Consider the following 9,756-nt stretch of genomic DNA (forward strand, 5'->3'; position numbering starts at 1 on the left):
CTGTGTCAGTTCAGGAGATCAGTGACAGCACCAGGTCCGCCCATCAGCATCCAAGAGTTCAGCTATTACTAAGGCATGTTAACGAGCCAGCTGAGGTATTTATGCAGCTATCAAATGACAGATGATCTATCCCATTTATGTATACAAATGCTGGATGCCAAATGAGGGTGAAGGGATTCCTAACACAATGTGATCAGTAACAAGCACGACCTCCTAATTCGAGGCATTCCCCAGCCTTTACTTCTGTCTCTCTGCCATAGCAATCTCCCCTCTTTCAGCTGTGCCATGACTGTTGTTTGCCAAGACATTCCAAACAGGGTCAGGCAACTGTTGCTCAAAAAAGGCTATTTTTTCACACAAGATTTCTTTTCAGCCATCTACAGTTCAATGACAAAGTTTATTACACAGCTATAACCATGCTGACAACAGAGAGAGAGCAGCAGTATGGGAGAAGGGTGGGAGAGAGGTTAAAACCTGCTTTAGATGGTGTTGCCACCTGGAAAATTGCATGTGCCCCTACTCTTTCATGCAAAGAATTGAGATTCTAGCCTAGGTAGTTTTCAGAGACAACCAAAGTTCATTTTTTCCTCTAGATGGCTGAAATCTCTGCCCTTTTCCTTTCTCTCTCCCCACTGTGAGTAGGAGCAGAGCATCTTGTTGAAACCCTGGCAGAAAGGCATTCCCTGACGACAAATATCACTGACCTGAGGGATGGAGAGGAGCAGTTTTCACCCTGGCATTTCTCACAAGATTAAAACCAAAACTTCTCACTCTTTGACTGCACCACCAATAAACCACGAGTGAGCATACTGTGATGCCTTACCTTACAGTCTCAGTGGCCTTTCAAAGGAACCAAGACATTTGAGTGAGAACTGAAGCGGTTTAAGCAGAGGTTTGTCCCTTTCTGTCAGTTCTGGTAATCAATGGGCAGGGGAGCAGAGTGACATCCATGCAGTCAAAACTGTGGCTGCAGCATTTACCAGAAGCTATTTCTCAGTGCTCTTACTCAGCTGGAATGTACCCACTTAAGCACCCCTACTGAAATCAGTTTGTAAACTAGCTGTCATCCACACCCATTTTAAAACTCCTGCATACTGCCAAGATGGCATAAAGGTGGGGTATAGGGAAAAAAGCAGGAGTGATGTTCCATGTTATTAGCAAAGTTGGTAGGACCACAGTTTTAAGAACAGCAAACCAAATCATCCAAGCATCTGGCAACAAACACAGCTGTTTGCAAATTTCCCTAATATTTTGAGAAAATCTAGACCGCATTGTGCAGCTTCACAGCCTGAATATGGATCTGTGCATGCAGAACTCTTTCACCCTTACTGGGAGTATAAGCACACAATGAAATGAAAACATTTAGATTTACTAACTGCAGTGCTGTAACAGTAATGCTTTTTTTTTTTTTTTTTTTTTTGCAATCTGAGAAAGTCCACTTTCATGCCAAATACACATGAATTAAACTTGCCTCATACAATTCCCTGAGTGGACAGAAGGTTGAAAAGAAGTTATTAAACTCCAGAGAATAACCTCAGAGAACTAACCCTGGGTTGCTAATTGAATGACATCAGAAAGCAGCCATCAGCCGTGTTCTGCCAATTTCCTAGACGCTGGAGAGCATTGTCAAGAGTTGCATTAAATGATCTGTCATCAACTGAATATTAATCTCTCAGTATTTTATTACTCAGACCTAAACAGGGCCTTCTGGAGGGCATGAATTATTGGCAATGGGAGGCAGTAATTACAAAGTGAGGTACAGTGTAGAAAACATGACGAGCCAGTTTAAGCGGTGTCTGGGGACCATTTAATATTGAGCTGGCAAACATTGCATGCAATAAAACCATTTGAGAGAGGAGAGATATAATGCAGGAATCCAGCGTATGAACAACAAAAAGGAACCCCAAAGCAGAAAGTTACATTTTTTCATTTCTCACATTAAGGCATAACTCTCCAGGCTCTGCTCCCACAACAGAGCAGGAGGTTCTGCCAATACCTTATGGATGTGCCGAGTTTCTTGGATGTGCTGCAGGACTGGACACATTTTTAAACACGTGGTCATTTCTATAAATGAGATGCCATATTCCATGGCCTGCCTTTTGGGTGCCATGTGGCTGATGAGAGTCTTGCTTGAACCCAGTAGTGAAGGGGATCCAACCAAAAGCAGAGGTAATTTGAGGAAATTTGCACTATTTGTGGATAGCACGGATGTGATTCTGTTGTAGCTAAGAAAATATTTCAGTACAGAGAAAAGAAAATCCCAATGAATTCTTGCAGTTGAAATATCACAGGCTGAGCCAAACATGGACAGACACTATGTATTCTTAAGGGATGGTAAGGAAAAATAAATCAAAGCACACTTATGCAGGGGATCAGCTGTCACAGGCAGGGCATATGGCTGATAAAAAGATAAGAGGCTTTGGAAAGCATCACTGAATTATTAGGAAGCCTCAGACCATGAAGCACAGAACCAACCTGTCCAGGTTACACGACAGAGCCTGATGTTTCCACAGCCATTGTTATTGCATGAGAAAGCATGAGTAAAAGCAGAGGGGTTTTGTTCAGGTGTATCAGGGCATGGAAAGACCAGGAAAGTACTGGAGCATTTCCCTGAATTGCTACTCAGTGCAACAAATCTCCTGCCTTGAAGAGCTTGTATTACTAGGTAAAGTGGGCAGATGGTGCTGGGAAGAGATAGATCTAACCTGACAAATGACAAAGAGAAATAAAGCACAGTGCACCTAAATGAAGAACATCTATTTATTAAACAGGAGTTGAAAATGCATAGTATGAAAGAAAAAAAGAGTCAATATTGTTAGGGAAATTGGAATGCTCCTGAGCACAAAAAGTAAAGACTCTGCATATCAGCTTGGGATAGATTTTTGTGTTCTCACTCACTGTTATTTTTAATTGACAGTAACTGAATTACTGCTCTTGAAATGTTACTGTTTCATATAAAACCCTGTTTTGGTATAAAACAAGCAGGAGACATGCAATATTTTTATTAAGAAATTTTGTTTAATAATAACTAACAATTATTAATTTATTAATGCAACAGTTTAAAATCCTTGTGTTATCATTTGTGATAGTATATTCCTCAAATTTTTGAGAGCAAACCAGGAAAATGACAGGTAAGAGTCTCTGCATATGCATCTGATGTTAGATAGCGGGATAAAAGTGAAATTGAAAACCCATCATCTAGTTTTTCTTTTGAATGCATACACCTGGTACTTAAAAAGTAAAATAACTTAATTTTCCTGTACATTACAAAATTTATAACTTGGTATCAAAGTAATTATCCACAAATGTATGTTTTCTAAATTTGTAGCTGGAGGTGTACAGAAAAAAACTCCAAAAAAATAATGATGGAAAACCAATTAGTGGAAACTGTGGGAATTGTTTTTCATGTGAATTAGGTGGAATGTTTGGAGCCTTGCAAAACATCAATCAAAATTATATAAAAAGCTGAAAATGGAATAATTTAGAGGGAAAATATTTTGATTAAACAGTCTCCTAACACAATGATAGAAATACAGGTGTGTTCACGTGTTGAGTGTCATTTCTCATAAAAAGCCTGGCTGGTTATGTGACTTCATATCACAGCTCTCAATCACCCATATTCCCATTTATGCTCCTCTACTCGAATTGTGTCCACAGGAAGATCCAGTTCTTGCAGCAAGCTGCTCTGTGTGGGTGGACTTCACTGACTCTTTGATCTGAAACTCCAGACGGAAGAAGGGTGGAAGTACCAGCAGGACAAAGGTTCACACACAGGAAGGGTCAACATTTTATTCACCTAGAAAACAGGACAATAACCTAAGTTCTGGTTATTAATTTCCTTACCTCTATGATTTAAAAGATTCTTTAAAATTTGATTGTTCTTGGCTATTAATGAAGTCTTTAAACAGAGCTGATGAATCACCTACCCCTAGAAAGGCAGGAGCAAGAATGTTTAACCTCTCAGTGCAGTGACAGAATAGTCCTGAGTCCGTACTGGAACTCAGCAAACAAATGGGATGACCAGAATTTACAAGGGAAATTTCTAGCTTATGTATTGTTGTCATTTACTGTAAGAAACAAAAAGAAAAAAAAAATATTCATCTCTAGAGATAATTTACCTTGCAACCCAATAGTGCACTTGGAAATTACTGTACCCTAAAACAGCTCTGATAAGCAAAGATGAAACTCAAATAGCGAAAAGGGAACTAAAAGAGCTCTTGCTTAGTATCAAATCCTGTTTTAAAACTTTCTGCTCTTAAAGACATCCTGTTTATATATTTAATCAATGAACTGGATGTAAGACAAACAAAAATGGCCTGCAAACTTCTGTGAAATGCATTTTTGCAAAGTTGGAGTAACTCAGCTTTTAAAGTAAACAGCTAAACATCTTGGGAAATTCCCCAAATTCCTGGTAGATTTTGTTTCGGTTTCTCTGTGAACAGTGTTCTAATTTTTTCTTTTTTTTTTTCTGGGAGCATATTATGGTTCAATGGTAGGCATTTAGATAAGAAAACTCCCTTTCTTTCCTGCTCTTTCCTTACATGGATCTAATAAAATAATTCAATTTGGTAAGAGACTCTGCCTCTGACAAAACCTTACATCTGACCTTACATCAACCTCCTGTCAAAATCAGTTCCTGGATAGTGAAATCTTAGGGAATTGCTTTGTTTGTTTTAAAATCTGCTTTATTTTAAAGTTCAACTGCAAGCCTTCTCCAAAGAGAATAAGGACGTTGGGACAGGAGGAAATATTTTGGATCACCAGTGTACTCAATTTGTCCCACATGAAACACATGACCTTCATCCCAAAACTAAGTGGGCTGCACACACACATGCCAACCCACAAAATTGCTGATATGTAAAATTTCTGCTGTAAGGCTTTCTGATGTCTTTCTTCTGACAGATAGAAACTTCTTCACACATATAGCTCAAAAACAAGTTGCACCCATTTATTCTTCTATTAACACTACTGCTTCTCTATGACAGCTCTTTTCCTTACACGATCTTGACTCTGATGTTATTACATAGACAATGATCCCACCACTTTTCAGACATTGTCTCCGAAGTCTGAAAAAAAATACATATTCTTTATTCCCCTAACCTTCCCAGTAGCCCTTCTGTGTACCTGCACTAGTTTTGGTTCATCTTTCTTCATCATGGTTGAGCAGAAATGTATGCAGTATTTCAGATGAGGTTTGGCCAGGCTCTCACATAATTACATTGATATTTCTATCTTTAAGAACACAAAAATACAGATAAAGAAATAACCCCACCACTATGCATCTGAGTTCCTATTTGTCTTTCTCTTTGTTCCACTGCATTGGTGTCTCAGCATCACTTGCTAACATACTTTTGCTCGTTCATTCCATTGGCATTTCCAACTCAGAAGTCTCTGCCTTGTGACACAAATTCCTGTGAATTGTTCTTCAAGTTTGTGAAGAACACTACACTTTGCATCGTGGCAGGACACTAGACAATCTTATCTAGGTTCCCTTCTCCCCAAAAGGCTGGAGCAGATGATTTTTCAGGGCTCCTTCCAGCATGGGCTGTCCCGTGACTCTGTGATTCTATGAATAATGGCATTTCTATTCCCTTCTGCAAGGTCATGCAGTCTTTTGCAGGATATTTCAGTCTTCTGTAGTAATGGTCCCTTTGTATCTAAAGTTTTTACCAAAGATATTAAACAAGAGAGGTCTGTGATCAGTCCTTGAGAACCTCCACTTATAAATAAATTCTTAGCCTAATAGCTCGCTTTGCAAAAATAACTTTTGTCATTTTCCTTCAGCTAATTCTACTTTTTCAATAGCTAGTCCTATTTTTTAATTCTTGCACAACTTCTCCAGCTGAAGCAATTGCATCTTATATAGCATTGCATCAGATATTTAAGCAGAGTCTTGTTGTTTAATCCTTATTGTCAATTATTTACCTAAGACAGATAATAAATTAGTACTCTCAAGATTTAGTTTATAACAGGAAGACAAATTTTAATAATCTGCTTATCCCAAGAGAGACTACTTACAACTCTTGCTTGGAATTTCAAGAGCTTTGATATTTTAATAATTTGGAATAATGAAAACATGACAGCAAGGTCATTATGCGACAGTCAAAGGAGAAAGTTCCTCCACCTGACTGGAGACTTGTACCCATACTGTGCTCCAAGGGGAATGGTCTGGGTAGGCTTCATTGGACTGCAGCCAGATGGGTGTAGCAAGCTCTACCAGCAGCTCTGTAGAACTTTCTAAACACATACAATAAAAGCTCTCCTACTGCACATTTAAAGCAAACACACCTCTTACAGATGTCATTTTTCCCTTTGGCTTCATAAAGAAGCTGCTTCAGGATGAGATAAGCTGTGACACTGAAGCATGGTAGCCATTCAGTACTGACTTCACGAATTAATGTTTCCATTCTATACCAAGACCTTTATGGTTTAGCTTTTCCACTTCTAAAGAGAACAGTAATGATTCCTTTACAGCAGACCAAACTCATAATTAGCAGGAAACAGGTTATTTGCAAAAACAATGCCAGCTATTTTCACAATACATTTGATGTCATGATTTTCAAAACTCTGCAGTGAGAAAAGATTCCTGCTCTACCATTACAGTTTTTTTCCATAGGAGCTATGTAGGAAAAAAATACCTGAATGAATGCCAGAAATGGAGCATGTAACCCCAGGGATGATTGTTACTACGGTTTCTTTATTAAGAATTATTCACTTCCAGTGAGCCTGTAGCTATTCTTGAGTTAAATATTACCCAAGTGAGTAAGCAAAGTACTGCATGTCCTCTGAGGCAGCTGTAGGACCATTTCTACTTCCAGTGAAAACAATGTAAATCCCACATTCCTGCAAAGAATGAATCCAAATTCTTTCACTGCGTTATGGATGCGTGCCCACACCACATGCTGTATGTACGTGTAAGATGTTTCTTCAGTGACCACTTGACAGTAACCCAGGGTTTACAAACAGAAAATTCCTACCCTCCTATAAAGAGAATAACACTTAGTCTTTGTGACAGTAAATAAACCCCCCACTTCTCCTGCTAATCAGACATGCTTCCTTCCTGTAACAGGAATTGTATCACTGCACTGATGGGAAGAAAAGTGATTTTTTTTTAATTGTCATTTTATCTATCACTTTCACTGAAACAGAAATTCTAGACTGATTCACAGATGGAAACCCCAAATGCCATGCAGCAAAGCATTCATCTACGGACAGGAAACAGTATGGGTTTGATAGACTACACTAAAGGTTATGCCACCTTTAAGTGCTTTTTTAAAAAGACTGCACAGACACTTTCCTTAATACTTGAGTGACAAAACAAGGCACACATCAAAGCCTTTAACCATATACAGGGTATACCAGTGAAATGCAATTTCTATATGGCCCTACAGATGAGCCTTGATCCTCTAACACTGATTCCATTATGTGATGTTGTCACCAAGCTATGTAGAAACAGAAGGAAACAGGAAGAAGAAAAAAAAAGTGACATTTGAAATAATGAGAAGACAAAGGCTAGTACAAGTACTAAATGCAGATGAGATCAAGAGGCATTGCAGAAGGAGCACTAAATTACAGTAACTGTACCAGGGCAAAGAACAGAAAGTCTGTAGCACAGGCTGGTTTAAATTTGTTTTTTTAAATATATGCTTTCAGTGAGACTGGAAGAGTACATGAAGGCAGCTATAAATGTTCACAGGCATGTGAACATGTGAATATAAAATACCAGAGGGAAGGAGCAAGACTTTCTAATAAGCTCTCTTGAGGTATAACAATTGATCTCTGTCACACGAGCTGTTCTGGGAAGCTTGACTTTGCCTTTCTGTTGATTGTTTTGGCTTCGAAGGATAAAATTAACTTTTTAAAAATGCAATCATTTTCAATCTGATCCAACCAAACCCAGCAGAAATTAATAGATAAATAGCTGAATTGGACCCAGTTACAGAGACCCAAGAACAGATATTTTGTCTGTAAGTTTGCTGTAAGTACTTTGCCTCTTCATTAGACTCATAGGAAATGCAAAAAAAAAGACATCCACACTAACTGAACTTTAACAAACTGTAACCTTCACTGTGAACCTAAGTGGCAAAATCCAGCTTTGTTAGCAACCCTCATCTACATGACACATCCACAAATAGGACTGCAATTCACAGTGTGCCTCAAATGAACCATGATCTGAATATAGAAAAGATCTTCCCTATTTACCTGCATCTGAAAATCATGTGGATGTAATACAGACCACATTTTTGTGGGGAACGAGTCAAACCAACTGGAAGCTTTTCGAAGCTACAGTACATCAAGTGGGATTTTAACCATATATAGATGTGAAACTTTTTTTTTTTTTGATGGTGTAACGCTGCTACAAAAGGCGAGGTTTGGATCTGAAAAATAATTTTCTGTTGCTTCCTTAACAAATGGGCTTTTTCCTTTCTGTTCTCCTTTCTGGTTCCTTATTCATGTAAAAATTATCCCAGGCTCCAGAACTTACTTTCTGTTCTGAAGGTTCCTGTAAATCAATATCCTTACAAACAGCTCCTGCAAAAAAGTGCAATTGCTGTGTGTGTAGGGACACATAAGCCTGTGCTTTAAGAGTTCATGCTCCTTGTCAACTCTTGATTCAGCTATGACATTAATCCTATAAATATATAAGAATGTTGGACTTAAGTGACTTGGGATATTTATTTTACTCACTTCTTTTACTTGAGGCTCCCAGCTGCCTTTGAACATTGGTCACACAATATAGAGATTGGTGAGGTGCCTTAGTAACCTATCAAAGAGAAGAATGATACAAAAGGCCCTTTGGAAATATTCCTGAGAAAAAAAGTGATGCAAGAGATGGGGGAAGAAGCAACTCATGCTTTATTGTTACTAATGGACATGATGCACAGGAAGAGCTGGAGCTATACCCTGAGGTTGTCAGGAAAAAACTGGGGACAGTGAGGGCTCCCATAGGGCTCCCAGCCCTTCCAAGGAACACCAACACACTCTTGGACTTAGGTTGTTGTCTCCATCACACAGCATTGCTGAGATTTCTGCTGTCTCCCCCTATACACTCTGCACAGACATTATACAATTAATAAAGCAAAGAACTCCAGTGCAGAAGCCATGGACTAAAACTTTTACTGCAGAACAAGAACAGCGCTTACTGATGAGGAGTCTGCCACAGAACTTGCATACAACACCAAGTGATAAGCTGCAGTCAGTTTCTAGACACGTGTTTAGAAGAAGAAATGTGTAAGGAGGAGGATTTTACATGGGGAACTAGATTTCTACTTCTAGAAGAGAACATCTGTGGAACAAAAGCCTTTAGAAGGATTCTGCTAGGATTGACTGTCTTGGACTAGTTTTTTGAGGTGTCACAGGGCTCCATACGTAAGACCAGCTTTGTACAGTCCTGACCTCAATTAGATACTTTCCAGACAGCTGCACATATCTAGTTAAGAGATCTGCAACATTTCCTCTCTCCCTTCATCCTAAATTACGACAGATTTTCTCAGAGTGAATATTGCTCATTTCCACCATGCTACTCCTTCTTCACTATGTCTCTACTCTGCCCAAATTACACAGTGACATCCAGGGCCTGAAGGAAGGTGGGTGTGTGGATGAATATATGTCAGATAGCTTCTGTTCTTAAGGGTGACACACAGAATATTTTCAAGGATATTACCCAAAACGTGTATCTTGAACTGTACTGGGACTTCTGTTTTCCTAGACAGCCACTGCTGCAGATTCTCTTTGTGGGATTACTCCATTCTTATG

The sequence above is a fragment of the Cinclus cinclus genome, chromosome 3 (genome assembly GCF_963662255.1).
Source record: "Cinclus cinclus chromosome 3, bCinCin1.1, whole genome shotgun sequence".
Lineage (NCBI taxonomy): Eukaryota > Metazoa > Chordata > Aves > Passeriformes > Cinclidae > Cinclus > Cinclus cinclus.